General features: G+C 38.5%; 1 long non-coding RNA gene across 1 annotated transcript; it reads left to right on the forward strand.

Annotated features, from left to right (window-relative positions):
* Positions 1-9,060: 9,060 nt before the first annotated feature.
* Positions 9,061-14,842, forward strand: LOC140843504 (uncharacterized). Its single transcript, XR_012121333.1, has 2 exons — positions 9,061-9,194; positions 14,473-14,842. It is a non-coding gene; the product is annotated as an uncharacterized lncRNA (long non-coding RNA).
* Positions 14,843-15,898: the final 1,056 nt, after the last annotated feature.

The following is a 15,898-nucleotide window of genomic DNA, read 5'->3' on the forward strand; positions in this document are numbered from 1 at the left end:
GGTTTTATCAAGAAATAATTGACATACTTCACTGTATAAGATGAAGGTATGTAGCATAAAATGGTTTGATTTACATATATTATGAAATAATTACCATACTAGATTTAGTCAACACCCTCTATTTCATTTATTCTTTTTAAAAGACATATATATTTTGTTGTATAGATACAACAAAGGGAAGAGAAAAAAAATTATCTTTGTGATGAGAACTCTTAGGATCTGTTCTTTTAACAAGTTTCTTGTGTGTCATACAGCAGTGTTAACTATAATCATCATGTTGTAAATTACATCCCTGGTGCTTATCTATCTTAGAAACTGGAAGTTTGTAGCTTTTGACCACTCATCCAATTACCTCTCCCTCTACACCCCCACCTCTGATAACCACAAATCTGATCTCTTTTTCAATGAGTTTTGTGGTGTGTTTTTGTTTTTGTTTTGTTTTTATTAGATTCCACACATATGTAAGATCATACAGTATATCTTTGTCTGAAGAGATAAACTTAGAAAATGTACACATCTTCCTTAAATCCCAGCCTATATCTGCAATGCCAAAATAGATGTACTAGGTGCATATGATATGCCAGTCACTTTTACATCTGTTGTATCATGTAATCCTTATATAATCTTTTAAGTATTTGTGTTGGAGAAGTTACAAAAACGGAGATGGAAAATTTTAGAGCTTAAATTTTAAAGTTGAATTCTTTAGAAGAGGAACATTCTTCTTTAGAAAAATATATTTACACCCTCCTAGGTTATGAAAGTTTAGGGGCCCTGGACATGATCAGGATTATTTGGAGTAAAACCAGTGAAGGGCCAAATTCCACTGTCTAAGAAAATACCATGAATTGTGATACGGGCACTGACAGCTTAAAAGTAGGAGATGAAGGAGACTGAGAGAGAAAAGATACAAGCAATGCAATTTTAAATTGGTACTCTACAAGAATCAGTAACTGGAGGCAAGATTCTGGAAAAGAAGATGATTGAAAGGCTTTGGGAAAGAAATATTGAACATTAAGTTGAAAGGTGTATTTTTGGTTGTATTCCAACCAATTGTAGGAAACTTCAGATGTAGTTTGGGAGCTTAGAATTCAGAGGAAGGATGAAACTAGATCCAGAGTATCTATCAGAAACATAGGACTTTGCCAAGAATATATAAATTTTTTATGTGAAAAGTATATAATATTCATCCATTCTTTACTTATCTATCCACCCAAGAATATATAAATATATTAAATAAATTGAAAAGTAGACTAAATTTTCTACTGTCTGTGAAAAGGAGATCAAGTTAGGTTTATTTGAATCTTAAAGGACAGGGACAACAGCAGGATGGAGTTGCTGAGGATACCCAGGGGCCGGGTGACACTTGGTTTATATATTATAATCTCCATTTTACAGTTTAGGAACTTGAACATAAGGAGATTAATAGCATATTCTATGTCACACAGTAAGTAATAAAGATGGACATAGAACAGCCATTTTGTTGTAGGCGATAAGGCAACAAACTTGAGGACAAATACCACATGTTAATTTTGGTAGAAGAAAGAAGGCATCTGGGTCATTGCTGATCTCATGAGGCCATGGAGTTGCTTACCTTCACTCTTTTCTATGAGAAAAAGTAAGCTCCAGTTTGGTTAAGCCATTTTAGTGAGATTCAATTACGTGCAGCTGGTGACCCTTAATTTTTAGTAACAAAACATTTAGTTCAACTGTCACATTGGGTATTGACTATATGCAAACCAAGGTTATTGAGTTAGGAGAAATGTCATGAACAATTTGGAATGGTGGATCTGCTCTTTCTTCTTTCTCTTTGAGCCAAGTCCCACAAGAAATAAATGAGCGCAGTTAACAATTAGTCCATCTGCAAGCAGAGATGTACTGGTGAAGTAACTTGGCCAAGAGACACACTTCCTGCAAATGACCAGGAAACCAAGTTGAGTGAAACTCCAGTGGTTTAAGCCTCAGAGGGTTGAACAAGCTAATTTCTTTTCTATCTGAACAGAGGCTAGCTTAGAAGAGGCAGTTTTACATTGGTACCTTGGGCCTTTCCCATATCGCTTCTGCAAAAGTTATGCCAAATACAGGAAGTGATCATTGGAAAACAATGCTAATCTAAATGTTTGTATCCCCATCCAAGGTTGTTTCTAGTCATCTCAAGAAATTGACCAGTAGGAGTTTAGGAAAATAGTCAGTTTACAGAAGCTGGTGGATAAAAGACTTCAATGCACACAGGATCCTTGGCTATAGTTACTCAGAGAGCTGGCTGAAGCAAATAGCCCGAAAGTACCAAGTTTTGAGGGACATATATTGTCTAAACAAACATCCCAGGAAATCACAACATCCGCCTGTGACTATCAACCCCCAAAGCAATCCTTGGACTCTGAACGGCACTAAGAGCAAACACAGTACTAAGGGTGAGCTCCTACCACAATGCTCAATGGTGCCAGGTGCTCAGAGGCGCTCTCCTACCTCCTGCCTGACCGCTCAGTGTGGTGGTGAAGAAAGATGGATCAGAGAGATCTTCCAGGAAACCCAAACTGGGGCTACCAGCTTAGTCAGTGAAGAGTTGCAGTTATTCTTATCAGTAGGATCTGATATATACATGAACTGTGGAATTCACTTTTTTCAAATATGCATTTTAATTGTAGCTAATGCTGCTCCCACTCCAGCATTGTATATTGGATGTTTTTCTAGTGGTCAACAAGATTACTGTATAATGAGGTGCTACATCTGGAAAGTTACACAGTCCCAGAAATTCTTGATTTGACCTGGAAGAGGAACAATTATGAATTTAGGATATAATCTCCTTCCTGGAAAGTAGCATTTCAGATGTTTCAGGATAGTCAACATCACTAGCTCCTAGACACTGAATGCTACCAGCACACACTACTTAATCCTCAGTCATCTTGACAGGTAAAAATGTCTATACACATTTTGCAATATTCCCTATGGGTAGAATATTAGAATAAATGTGTACATGGACATTTGGCAGCCAACAATATGCACTGTGGCAGATATAACTAGTTGCCCACCAAATGTATATTTTCATCTTCTTTTATACTATAAGAACCCTACTTCTATTTGGGTGAGTCACTGTATCAAGATAAAATATTCAGCTTCCCAGATTGCCCTGCATTTAATTAACTAAACCCCAAAGAGGTATGCAGAAATCACTAGATAGGACTTCCAGGAAAATCTTTAAAAGTAAGTTAGACTCTGCTGACATACGCTTTTGCCCTTTCCCTTTTCCTTCTTCCTTCTTGGAGCATTGCTGGAATGTGTGGAATTTCTAGAATTGTCCTGAATCCATGAGGTTGAAGGCTATCCATTAAGTTTGGCAGAAAAGAAAAAAGGCGAACCTGGATTCAGTATGGTGTGTGGGCGACTGTGTCAGCCTTGTCTTTACATGACTTAAACCTCTGTTGGAATTCCTGTTAGTTGCAGCCAAACTTCATTCTGACTGGATACAAAGTAAAAGCAACTCTTTCTGCCCTGGTTCCAAAAAAGATTTCTGTGGAGTAGGGAAGGGTAAGGAGGAGTGGAAGAGAAGAACAATGAAGTAAGTTACAACTGTGTACTTCTGAGAAGGGAACCTGGATTCTGTCCCCACAACAGGCTGATCCTCAGGCAGATGTCTAGAAACCCAATGTGGGGATCCAGGAGAAGAGGGAAGATTTTGCTAGATTTGTCTCATATCCCAGTAAAGCAGAGATTTTTTTTGCCAATATTACATAGATAATTTATAGAAATGCTCAAGGTAAACACTACAGGGGGAAAAGGGGATCATTACTGTTACAACTTTTCACTTCTGTCCTGTGCCATGATTAGAGGATATTTCTTCCTGGAGCACATGTACTTTACATTTATTCAAATGAATTGGCTGAGACCTGCCAAATATGAATAGTTCATTGTAGATGCAGTTGCAACAGAAGCACTAAATCTCCCCCCTCCAAAATAAAGTAAGGATGGAATCAGCTTTTCTTTTGGTGAGATTAAGAAAATGTATAATTCAAAGAGGTAATTTGCTATGGTACTACATGGGAAACTTAAAGCGAGGCCAATTAGCAGCGTCACATGCCTGTAGTGTCTCATTCTGAAAACGTCCCTGTAAGAGTTAAATGAAGCTGGAACCACTTAGGAAAACCCAGTTGCAACAGCTGCACTCTGAGCCTCTTCTGCAGAAAGGAAAGAAAATAAGTTTTCATTAAATTGTATTAATTGGTTTAGCTGATCTGGAAATAGAGTAGGGCTCTACTCTAATTTTGTTTGTTGGCTCAAGTCCACTTATCTTGACATGAGAATAAAGGAACGAAGCAATAAAATGCCTAGAAATGCCCTGGTAGAGACTTTTAAACTGTCCAAGGTTAAAGAGTGATGCTATCTCAGAGATGAACTTAAAATTCTGTTGCCAACTTAGAGAAGTCAGAAGTGCAAGCAAGAAAAGAAGAGTGTGATTAAAAACCCTGCTTCCTTAAAGCTCTGAAAAGCTGCAAAGAAAAGGCAGGCATTCTTCCCATAATAGTGAGCACTTGTTATAAAGAAAAGGAGAAGATTGTGAAAGCATCAGGGTATAATGACCTTATTTCAGGCCACTCAGCGTAAGTTTTCGTATATAAGGTAACTGAGGTTTGTAAGTGAGTATAGCTTCAGTTTAATGTTGCTATGTGCAACATGTATTTTATTACACTTAAACCATACTTGAATCCATGATACAGGCCTATTTTGCAGCATTTTTTATCAGTATTATTTTAAAGGCATAATGCTAATACAACCCACATTTTTTTTTTTTTTTGCTTCCAAGTTCCTACAAGGGAAAAGTTTGACTATAATCACAGTTATCAGAGATCATTCTTTAAATAGCAGTTCTGCAACACATTGAAGATACTCTGCAAAGAATTGCTTGAACTTTGTTCTCTAGAAGATATGTAATTAAAACATGGTATGGAGAAAAATATAAATGGGATAACAAGCCTACTGTGAACTGTGTCCTCCCAAAATTCATGGGTTGAAGCCTAACTGCCAGTGTGATGGTATTTGAGATAGGTCTTTGGGAGGCAATCAGGGTCAGTTGAGGGTGTGAGGGTGGGGCCCTCACACTGGTGTTAGTGCGTTTGTAAGAACAGACACCAGAGACCTTACACCGCCACACCACTACCTTCTGTATCTCCCTCTATCCCCACCAAGTGAGGACACAGTGAGAAGGTAAGTGACCAAGAAGAGACTTCTCAATAGAAACCAACCAAACTGGTATTCTGATCTCAAAATTCCAGCCACCAGAACTATGAAAAAATAAATATAAATATCTATTGGTTAAGCTATCTAGTCTACAGTATTATTTTTAATGCAGCCTATTGTAATGTAAAATTAATGGGGAAAAAGATTAACAGACAGCATTTATAAGCAAATGTTTGTAGTAAGGAGACTGTAATCTCTGACTTTGGTTTTAATCCATGACTGGGCTCTGAGAGTGTCTGATTATTAATCTGTGACTGTTCGCCCTTCACACACTCCTGCATGGTAAAGCATTTATCCCATAGCGTGACAACTGCTGAAAGGAAACATCTAAACATCGATGACTCAGGCAGGCACTAATAGTGTCTTGCAAATTAGAACAATATGTCTTGCATATTCGAACAAATTGTGTCTCCAGAACTCAAATTGTGTCCAGAAAGAGCCACACCAGCTTTTTCCCTTCTATGGGAAGAAACATGTGGTTGTGCTTCAGGAATTGTGGCCAGAGGATGGCATGAGTGATTAAATTCTCCACTAAGAAAAGGAGTGGTGGGAGCAGATATTGGGATAGACACAGCTCCAGGAAGGGTCCAATCCTCAACCTGGATGAAGAAATTTACATGGTCTAGGACCAACAAGGAAGGGAGAAAACAAGGATCAATACACAAAAAGCTACAAGCCCCCTCACCCTTTCCTTGTCTAGGACCACCTAGCCACTACTCCAAGTTTTCTCCTTCCTCCTTGAGCCCCCACCTGACCCAAACACACACATGCATACCCATTTGAGTTTTAATAACTCAAAATATCTGGCTTTGGAAAATTCTTACTTACAAAGCCATACAGACAGGCACACTTGAATGCAATGTTCACTACCCAAACTATGATTGCTTTTCTTCTTCTGCTTAAAGAATTGTTAATGAACAAGTCCTTGTCCCCTCCACCACCACACAGTTCCTGGAGAGTCCCCAGAAGTGGAGAGTGTAAAGTCAGTGCTCCTTTCTAACAGGCTTTCTCTGTATGTTCTCCTCAGATAATTTTATGTGGCCAGCATTAGAGCACTTTAATCCCATCACTTCTTATTGGGTGGGAAAAAGAGACTTGCAGTGTCACAGTATCTCATTTTCTCCTTTCCTGGGGGACAAATCCTTACAAGAAAGTGAAGCTTCTCCCAAATATATTTAAGGCAGCCACCCATACAGGCAGTTTGCAAAATTCTAGGATGAGTGCTTTACCTTCCAGATCAGTCCGTCTTTTGAGAAAGCAGATGGATAAGAGCCCAAATGCTAAAGCACCCACAATGCCTGCTTACCCCAGTGAGCTTGGGCAAATATTCTGTGGTATAGAGCAATGACACCTCACTCTTTACCATTCCTTCTTGTCCAGGGCAGGGGGTCAGCCTCCCAGGGTAACTATACAGGAGATGGTCACAAAGTCCTTTAGCATCTCACATCCATTGTTTATTTGATTGCCTTTTTAAAAGAAATTTACTGCTATGTTATCAAAATAATACCTTATGCACTAGTTACTTATTATTAAGTAACAAATTATTCTAAAACTTAGCAGCTTAAAATAATACACGCTTACTATATCACAGTTTTGGGGGTCAGGAATCTGGACACAGCTGAGCCAGGTTCTCTGTTTTATTTTCTTTAACAAGGCTCCAGTCAAAGTTTCAGCTCAGGGTCTTTAGTCTCATCTGAAGGCTTGACTGAGGAAGGATCCAATTTAAAGTGCAATTAGTAGTTGAGGAAGCCCTAGTTTCCTTGCAGGTTGTTGGACAGGGTCCCTGTGCCTTGCTGGCTGTTGACTGCCCTCAGCTCCTGGCTAGGTGGGCTTCATCCACATGGAAGCTTGTTTATCAAAGTGTGAAAGTTAAGAAGGTGATACAGAAAGACTTCTAGCAAGACAGAAGTCCCAATCTTTTGACATCTAATTATGAAAGTGACATTCCATCATCCTGGCTATATAGTCTGATGGTTAGAAGCAAATCCAGCCCACATGCAGGAAGAGGGGATTTTAGCAAGTGTACATTCCAAAAAGTGAGTATCATCAATAGCCATTTTAGAGGTTGCCTATCACACCAATCATCAGAGAAAATTTAGAAGATGCAGAAAAATTAAAAGAAGTCTATCAGTTTGACAGCCAGTTACCACATTTATATTTCTTATTTTCTTTCTAGTCTTGGTTTCTATGCATAAGTTAAAACAAAACAAAGCCTTAGTTATCACCTTCTATATAGTAAAACCTGCTTTTAAAAATGTACCGCTAAGTTAAATTAACTATATCTCTTTAATTTACACAATTTAATGTAGTGTAGAGGCTTCCATATTACTGCAGCACTGTCTTTTTAGAAAGATAACTTTAATGTTTACATTAAGGTCCATCCGATGGTTTGTTATTCTTTATTTGAACATTCCTTTGTTGCTGGTATTCTCTAATTATTTCCCTATTATAAATAGTAACACTGAGCATCTTTGTGTACCTACTTTTCCCCCAGTAGTTTGACATTCCTTTCTCAGAAGTAGTACTTAAAAGTTAGGACTATATTAAAAACATTTCATAAATATTCCAAGCAGTTTCCAACATCTCTAGTACTAAAATAATATGGTGGCAGGTAACAGATGACACCTCAGACAGATCATCAGCATAAGGCAGGCAACAGGTGATATCTCAGGAGAAAGCAGTGAAAACATGACGACAGAGGCAGGTGAGAGGGAGAACACAGACAGCAGTCGGTGTTAGGAAGTCTGGGAAATTATGGGGAAACCCCACTGATTTTAATGAAGAGGTAATGGATGAGATGCCAATACATCAGAGATGGGAACAAGAAAAGGGAAGATAAAGGAAGATAATGGGAAGGATGAGTAAGTTATCCAAGTAAACATTCAGAGATGAATCAATATGTCAGATATTCAGGCATTGGTGACAAAGGTGGGCACTTGGTCGTGGCGACAGGTCAGAAGACTCGCTGCTAGGTTAGAACAAGATTAAGCAAGGCTAATTTGATGCTGATAAATCTGGACTATTAAAATAGTGCTCTTTCAATGTCCTTCAGTAACTAAAGGATTGTTCCCACCACCCATTATTCAGCTGAGCCTCTTGATGGAATTTAACTGAAGAGTTGAGGAATGAGGATTTTAGGGAGTAATGCTGATGTGTATGATGGGAACAAAGAAGGTGTGAGGTGAGAACAAGAGTGCTCAAATGAGTGTGCAAGATCTTATGCATTAGAAGGAGAGAATACTTAATTTATAAGAAATTTAATTTTAATCATGTTCTTGTATGGATTTCTAAACATTTTTTTCATTATCTTAATTTGAAGAATGCAAAAAGAAAACATGCACCCATCTATGTGGATGTCGTACAAAATATTATTACGAAATTTGTCCCTGGGCAAAAGAAAGGGAAACATCCTACCAAGTGTAGGTAGGGCTCAAGTGTCAAGTATGCTTTGATTTTAACTTAACAAGAACAAAAAATGACTTTATATATATGTCAGCAAGATCTAGCCAGAGGAACCATTCAATTTATTAATTTATTTCTCCTATATGAGGTGCAACAGTAATTTGAACTCTCTTCATTATGAATAGTCTGTGGTGGAGAAAATAAAGCACTAAGAAAGAAGCCCCCGTATGTCATGGACAAGGTTGAGAGAGAGGGACGGATGATGATATCACCTTGCTTGAGAGGAACAGGTCGACATGATGACAGGTGTGAACCCAGCTCACAAAGTGAGGCCAAGAATTTGGGATTCCAGCCACAACGTTTGGATGCCGCTGCATGGACACTCAAAGCTATTCTTTCATTTCTCCCTGGACAGGAACTAGGGAGAGCCACGGAATTCATCTCTGGTCCAAGGAAGGCCAATATCACATTCTGATTTCTCCCCTCCCCGCCCCACAGAGGAGAACACCAACTTGTGAGGGTATATATCCTCCTTTGGACTTCAGATGGGAGAGTAAAGGGTAGGTGTGTGGTTCTTTTTCCTTCTTGCTCCCCAAACCCCATAAACTTGTTTTCATTGTTTATAGGGACCTGCTTAATAGGCTATAAACATGTGTGTGTGTGTGTGTGCGCAGATCAGGAGGAATTTTTTTGGATGGCCAGGGTCCAGAGAACACCCAGGGCCCCTGCTCAGCCCACACCCCTTCTCTTCCAGCTGACTTCCCCAAGGCCAGGGCTTAGTAACTCCACAAGTCACCACTCCTTACACATTGCTTTGGGGGACAGGGAAAAACCATGGATGAGGAACACATCCAATTTTAATAGTTTATTTATCCAACAGTCTCAACCCTGATAGGGAGGCCATTGCAGTGTTTCTTATTCTGGCTGGAGCCTGATTATGACAGCATTTCTCTGCCATGGGGCTGGGGCTCAGATTCCAGCACCAGTGATCATCCAGACATCAGAGGAATATTGCTCAAATGAAGGAGACTGGAGGTTTATTAAGGAAACAAAAAGTACCAGTAAGACCAGACAGGGATGGCTGTAAAATACTCTTCCTAGTTCAGAGGTCACATATACAACAATCCATATGAAATAACTTGGACAAAGACAAAGGAAGTGGCTATGCAAACAAATCTGCGCATGTAAGCTGGCTGGATGTAGAGAGCAAGAGTCAAAGCACAGGCTGATTGTCATTTAGAAATTTCAACAGGATCACCTAAGAGAAGTTATAATTATAGAGCATTTATTGCATAGTACTGAGAGCCCTACGTAGCACAAACAATATATGAAATGGACATAAATATGGACAAAATTCTGTCAAGACACAAACTCATATTCTTTAATATTTTTATGTCTACACATAAAAGGATAAATTAAATATTAAGCTCATAAATGTAGAGAATCAGTTGAGGTAAGTCATATTGTGGGAAATCATATTTAAGATAAGTATAAACTTTTTAGATAAATGTAAGCTATTAAGGTGAATTCTTTCTCTCTGAAGCTCCTAACCACTGCTTTAAAAACTAGTATTGATGGGATTAAAGTAAAAAAATCTCCCAAATACCACCAGACATAGACATGCCATTATGTAGAGTTATTTACTGTCTTATTTCTGGTATGGGGTCTTCTTTAGAAGAGGTTCTGTGCCATAAGGTATCCCTAATGTCTAATTCAGTGCCAGTGTGCTTGATAAAATTTTATTAAGTGAGAGTTTGGAACAATAAGTTCTAATGCCATATATTATTTAAACCATATTTATATTCTTGATCCAGCTTGTCAAATAAATATTTTGTCAAATTTAATCCTTATTGGGATCTCTTCTCATTCTTACTTTTGCAATACAGAAAATTCTCAAAATCTAAATGACAAAAGCATATTTCTCACGGCTTAAGAACAATTACTTCATACTTTTCCTTTTATCTATCCTTGACTAATTCTCACATGCATTTCAGAAATATGAATAGAGTCTTCATGCAATTCATATAAGGCACAGAAAATAGGTATCATTATTTCTGTTTTAATGACAGATTTTGTGGTTAAGGTGACTCATGAACAGCTGAGCAGCCAGTTAGGAGAGGAACGAAAATAGAACGGAAACGCCTCCATTCCCACCCCCTCGCTCATACCTCTAGGAGCTCACCCCCCCTTGGGGACTGAAGCGTGATGAGCAGGGGAGTGAACTGCAAAGGCTTCCTGCAAGCTAATGAGCTGCCGAAGGCGGGGTCGGCTGTCCCTGCTGGTGATCAGTAAGCACGACTCACTCACCATCTAGCAGATAAAAATAGAAGCCAAAGAGAACTTAGGAAAGCAAGCCTCTTAAATGCGGAGCTCTTACTGTTTGGAGGAGGATGATTCATTTAGCTTTAACTGAGTAATTTTCAGACATCACCCTCCAAGTCTTAAACTGAATACTTTTTGCATCCCAGAGAAGGTAAATTTAAAAAGCAGACTACCTGCTGTGTTAGATGGGCACACCCCAGCCTGTTTTACTCTCTGTGAGGGGAGAAGTATTCTATAAAATGGGTTTCCCCGATACAGTTATGTACATGGGAAAATAGTAAGGCATGCTTCCCCAGCAGGCTATATGCTTAAATTACTTTTTAAAAATAATCAGCAGTAGAATAGAGCAGGTGTCAGTCTTTGACTTGCAAGCAAATTATTCTTGGAATCCTTAAGGAGCTTAAGAATATTCCTAGAATACTTAAGGGGCTTAAAGGTAATTTCTGAAATGAGTTTAGAATAATTTAACAATCAGCCTGAATCTACAAACAAAATGGTCCTGAGAGGATGAATTAAAATCAATCTGTAACATGTCAGATGAAGTTAAGATGCACCTTTCCCTCGACCATCCAATTCAAATAATAATATTGTCCCACCAAATACTAGTTTCCAGTACTGAAGTCATCCCTTTCCTACACCTCTGTACCTAGAGGCATGCAAGTCTGCCTGACTTACTGAGGCTGCTTTCATAATTCCAGTGGGCTGGGTTTTAAGAGAAATTTTAAAACTGTTTTCCTCTATACTAAGCCACAGTTCTATAGGTTACAGCAATCTACAACACACCAACAAGAGAAAAAGGTAATTACTAAAATCTTTTCCTTACATCACCCAAAATGTCTATTACTATTACTGCCCACCCCATACTCACATTGCTATTACATTGCCTCTCACATCCTTACATCATTGATCCTATTTGTTGATTTTCTCCATTGAACCCAAGTGCCTGTGGTTCTCTTTAATTATCATCAATTTTACTATTCCCTGAATTTAAACTTCTAGAATGTGTATTCTCCAATATCCAAGCATCCTACCTCCTCTTGAAGAACAAACATGAAAAACATGACAAAAGCAGTCAAGCCACAGATGTAAGGAGAGGAGCCTGTGAAGGAAACTTAGAGAATGTAAACCAGACATATTAATTCACATTTGGCCATAAAGAACAGCCGAGTCTGAAGGAAGTCAGCCAAAACAGAAGGCTCTTGTGGTGAGACGGCTGATATGGTCAGGCTGGAAAAACCTCTCCAGTCCTTCCTGTGGGCACCTGAATTCCACAGGCTTGCAGATGGCCAGAGTCACTGAAGGATTCCTTAGAGTTTTCTGTGTGCTAGTTGGAGGGCTTGCACATGGCATGTGGTTCAGGACACGATAATTTCAGTTCCTTGAACAAACTCAGATAAAATAGGGGGGAAAAAATGTTTCCCTGCTTATCCTGGACACCATCCCATGAAAGCGAGGCAGTACAGTCAAGTAAAGTTTTCTAGGGAGTGTTAGTAAAATGTGACGCTATTCCAGTGTAATTGAGTAGGTTGGTGGTTCAGTGGCCTCCAGTGGCTTCACCAATGCTGTGCATTTAATGTGCACAAGAAGGGGTTGAAGACACACATGTCCTTATTCTTTGGAATAATCCAGTGGGAAAATGTATTTGACAATTGCGTATGTTTTAAAGTCCCTGTATCCTCACAGAATTTGAGAGCAATTTACTCTTTTGGAGCTCCGAGCACAGTGGGGATCCTGAGAAATGTTAATAAGATACCTAATTAAGATAAAGAGGAGACCTAGAGAAGTTGGCAATACCTAGAGTAATTCCACTGCATAAAACAGATTCTTGGGGGCAATTCTTTTGCTTTGCATTTTGTCCTGCACAGCTGTGCTTAACCTAAAATTTTGTAAGGCGAATACAGCACCAACTGGGTACTCTGACTTCTGCCAGGTGAAGGGGGAATTTAATGTAATGGCTAAAGTTTCAAAAAAAAGGGATGATGTTAAATGGAAGCTGACCTTTAGAATGAAATGTTCTCTGAGAAGATAAAGTTGTCACTAGAAATTTTACTCTGATAGCCACTCCTTCTGAAAGGGTCTTGGATGGGATTCAGAGTACTAGGGAATACCCTAAAATGACATGCCAAATAATATCATAATATTCACACAGGGGTATATGATTCAATCATGTTAAAACTTAGCATCTAGAATCTTCTTATTTCAACTTTACTTCTTCTTGTTTCTTTTATGGTTATATGGGGCCTGCCAGTACTGGAGAAGTGGAACATCTTGAATGCCACAGCATGAATACTGCTTTTGTGGCATTAATCACTTCTTTTTTTAGGATTATTCCCCTAACTATTGAAAACTCACCTTTGAAACTTCTGTATGCCTAACATAATGCTTTACTCCCTTTAGACAATCAGATGATGAATTATTTAAATCAAGTGAGTAGTTTTATGGTCATTTCATACGGGACAACAGTCCTCTATTAAGAGTAACACAGTGGGCAAATCCCGTTTGAGGTCTCACTTGGAGCAGACAAACCCAGAGAGGCAAAAAGTAGATTGCTGGTTACCTAGGGCTAGCGGAAGGCCTGGGAGGAAATGGGGAGTAACTGCTGATGGCTACAGGTTGTTTTCTTTTTGGGGTGATGAAAATGTTTGAAAATTATTGGGCTGATGGTTGCATAACTCTGTGAATAGCATGAAACACTTAAATGGATAGAAGACATGGCATGTAAATTATGACTCAATACAGTTTTTATAAAAAAAGAACGGGAAAGGCCGAGAGACTTACCAAGGTATTCTCTATAGTGTATTGTTATTTTACCTTTGAAGCTCTTAGAGTCGCATAAGCTTTTGGAGTCAAAAAAAGCTTTTAGAGTCACATGAGAATCAGGATGGCGCATAATCCTGAACCTTGACAGGTTCCCCTTTGAGCTGCCCTCTCTTGAACCATGTTACCTACTAGGTAGGGTATGTTATCAAAAAATAAGGAAAATAAAAGGTCCTCAGGTCCCATTGCCTTTAAATCTTGGTAGGATATGTTATGGGGCTTTTAGAACAGGGGTTTAACTTGGCATCCCTGAGCACTGGAGGGAGGGATGAGGTGTGGGGAGGCATCCACAGTTGACCTCAGACTGCAAACCCCCTAAGGCTGTATGTCAATAGTCAGTACGTGGTTCCTTGCATTATTCTGGGAGAAAGCGCTTTTATCATTTTCTCAAGGAGCATACTGAATGCCCTCCATCAAAAAAAAAAAAGAGGAAAGCTTTACAAATTTGAAATACGAAATGCAGAATTTTTTTTTTTTAATGCTACTTCCTACCTTAAAACTATTTTGTTTCTCTGGTTGGGGGAGGTTGGGGAAATGGCAAGAAGACAGGAAGAGAGAAAAAAGAGAACACTAGTTTCCAAGTTCCAAAAGGAGGAAGGAAGAGGTGTTTCCAGAGGCAAGACCTAAATGAGACTTGGTAGAGAAGGAAGGAATGATAGAACGTGTTTGTTTTCTCTCCTTTTCCTGTCATCGTTTTAGGAGAAGGTATGGTTTGCAGGGATAAACATCAGCTCTGATGAACCAAATGAAATGAATGAGAAAGCCGTACTTCAGCTAAACACTACAAATCAATGTGATCCCTCCTCACCCTTTCATTGAAGATGCCTGCCACATGAATGATTCATGGTGAACCATCGACTCAGTACAGTCACTGCGAGAACACCAAGGCTTTGCTTACACATGATTACTCAGAACTGAGTAGGAGGAAATCCCTGTCTCGGATCATGGGAGATAATGGAATTCCAACTCAGGATGCCTTGGCGAAGTACAAGTACTTTCCCTTGGACCTTTGAAATCCTTAATGAGTTGAATCATGTCAAGTAACAAAATAAACAAGGATGAGAAACATCAGTTGGGTTTAGTCCAAAGTCTAGCCTGCTTAAGATTGGGCTTCCCCCATCATTGCTTGAACATTATACAGTTTTCTATCAGCCAAACCTGTGGTTTCATTTCATTTTTTTTTCTTTCTTAAATCAGATTTCAAAAAGCCAGGCAATCGCTGATGGTAATTAGTAGGCATTGGGTGAAGTTTATTCTTGCCGTTCTTTCCAGGCATGCATAATTTTTGTGAAGAGAAAAGAAAATCCAATTATCTCCAAATCCAGCCTGTGTGGCTCATCTGCTCTTGTGTTAGATCTTTAGAAATGGTTCTTAACAATTGAAAGAAAGACATATGGTCCTTGTAACCTTGTTTATAATACTAAAGAAAAAAGGCCCAATCCTGGGACCATTTACACTCCCCTTTACAAAAACTTGACATAAGATCCTATAAAATCTGTGACCTGGAGGCTTGTTCATATCATAAGGAATTTATTGGTGATTTTATTTCTAAGCTCCCTCTTATATTTTAAAGGACTCCCTTAAAAATTATCGACTAGAATTTTCCAAGAACATTTACACAAGGAAAACTAGAAACATCTGATATAATATTGGAGGACTCATATTCTCAAATCAAGAAAGGTAGGAATTTCTACTAACTTTGCAATGGTTGGGTCTATGACAAAACAATAAGTAAATTATTGAAATTTCATCTTAAAATGTTGCTTAATTTTGGAAACTTCATTGATCTGTGAGTTCCTGTAAATATTTGATTATTGCAAAAGTAAATATTAGATAAAATTTTGGTAAAAAAATATATCCTTTATCATTTAGATTAACATTATTTAGGTCATATTTTTTTCTTCTGTACATATTTATCTCTAAAGAATAAATATGACATTAAAGGCAAACTATACCAAAAGTGCTTTTCATCAGTTGTTTTGCTCAAGAAAGTTTTCTTATCACAAATGAGAATTGAGAAAAGAAACTGATTGAAAAAAATTCAATTTTATTATTTTACAAAGTGAGCCTCAATTGAACAATACTGATTAAAGCACTGTTCAACAACACTGCGTGTGTGATTAAT

Source organism: Manis javanica, chromosome 9 (genome assembly GCF_040802235.1).
Source record: "Manis javanica isolate MJ-LG chromosome 9, MJ_LKY, whole genome shotgun sequence".
Lineage (NCBI taxonomy): Eukaryota > Metazoa > Chordata > Mammalia > Pholidota > Manidae > Manis > Manis javanica.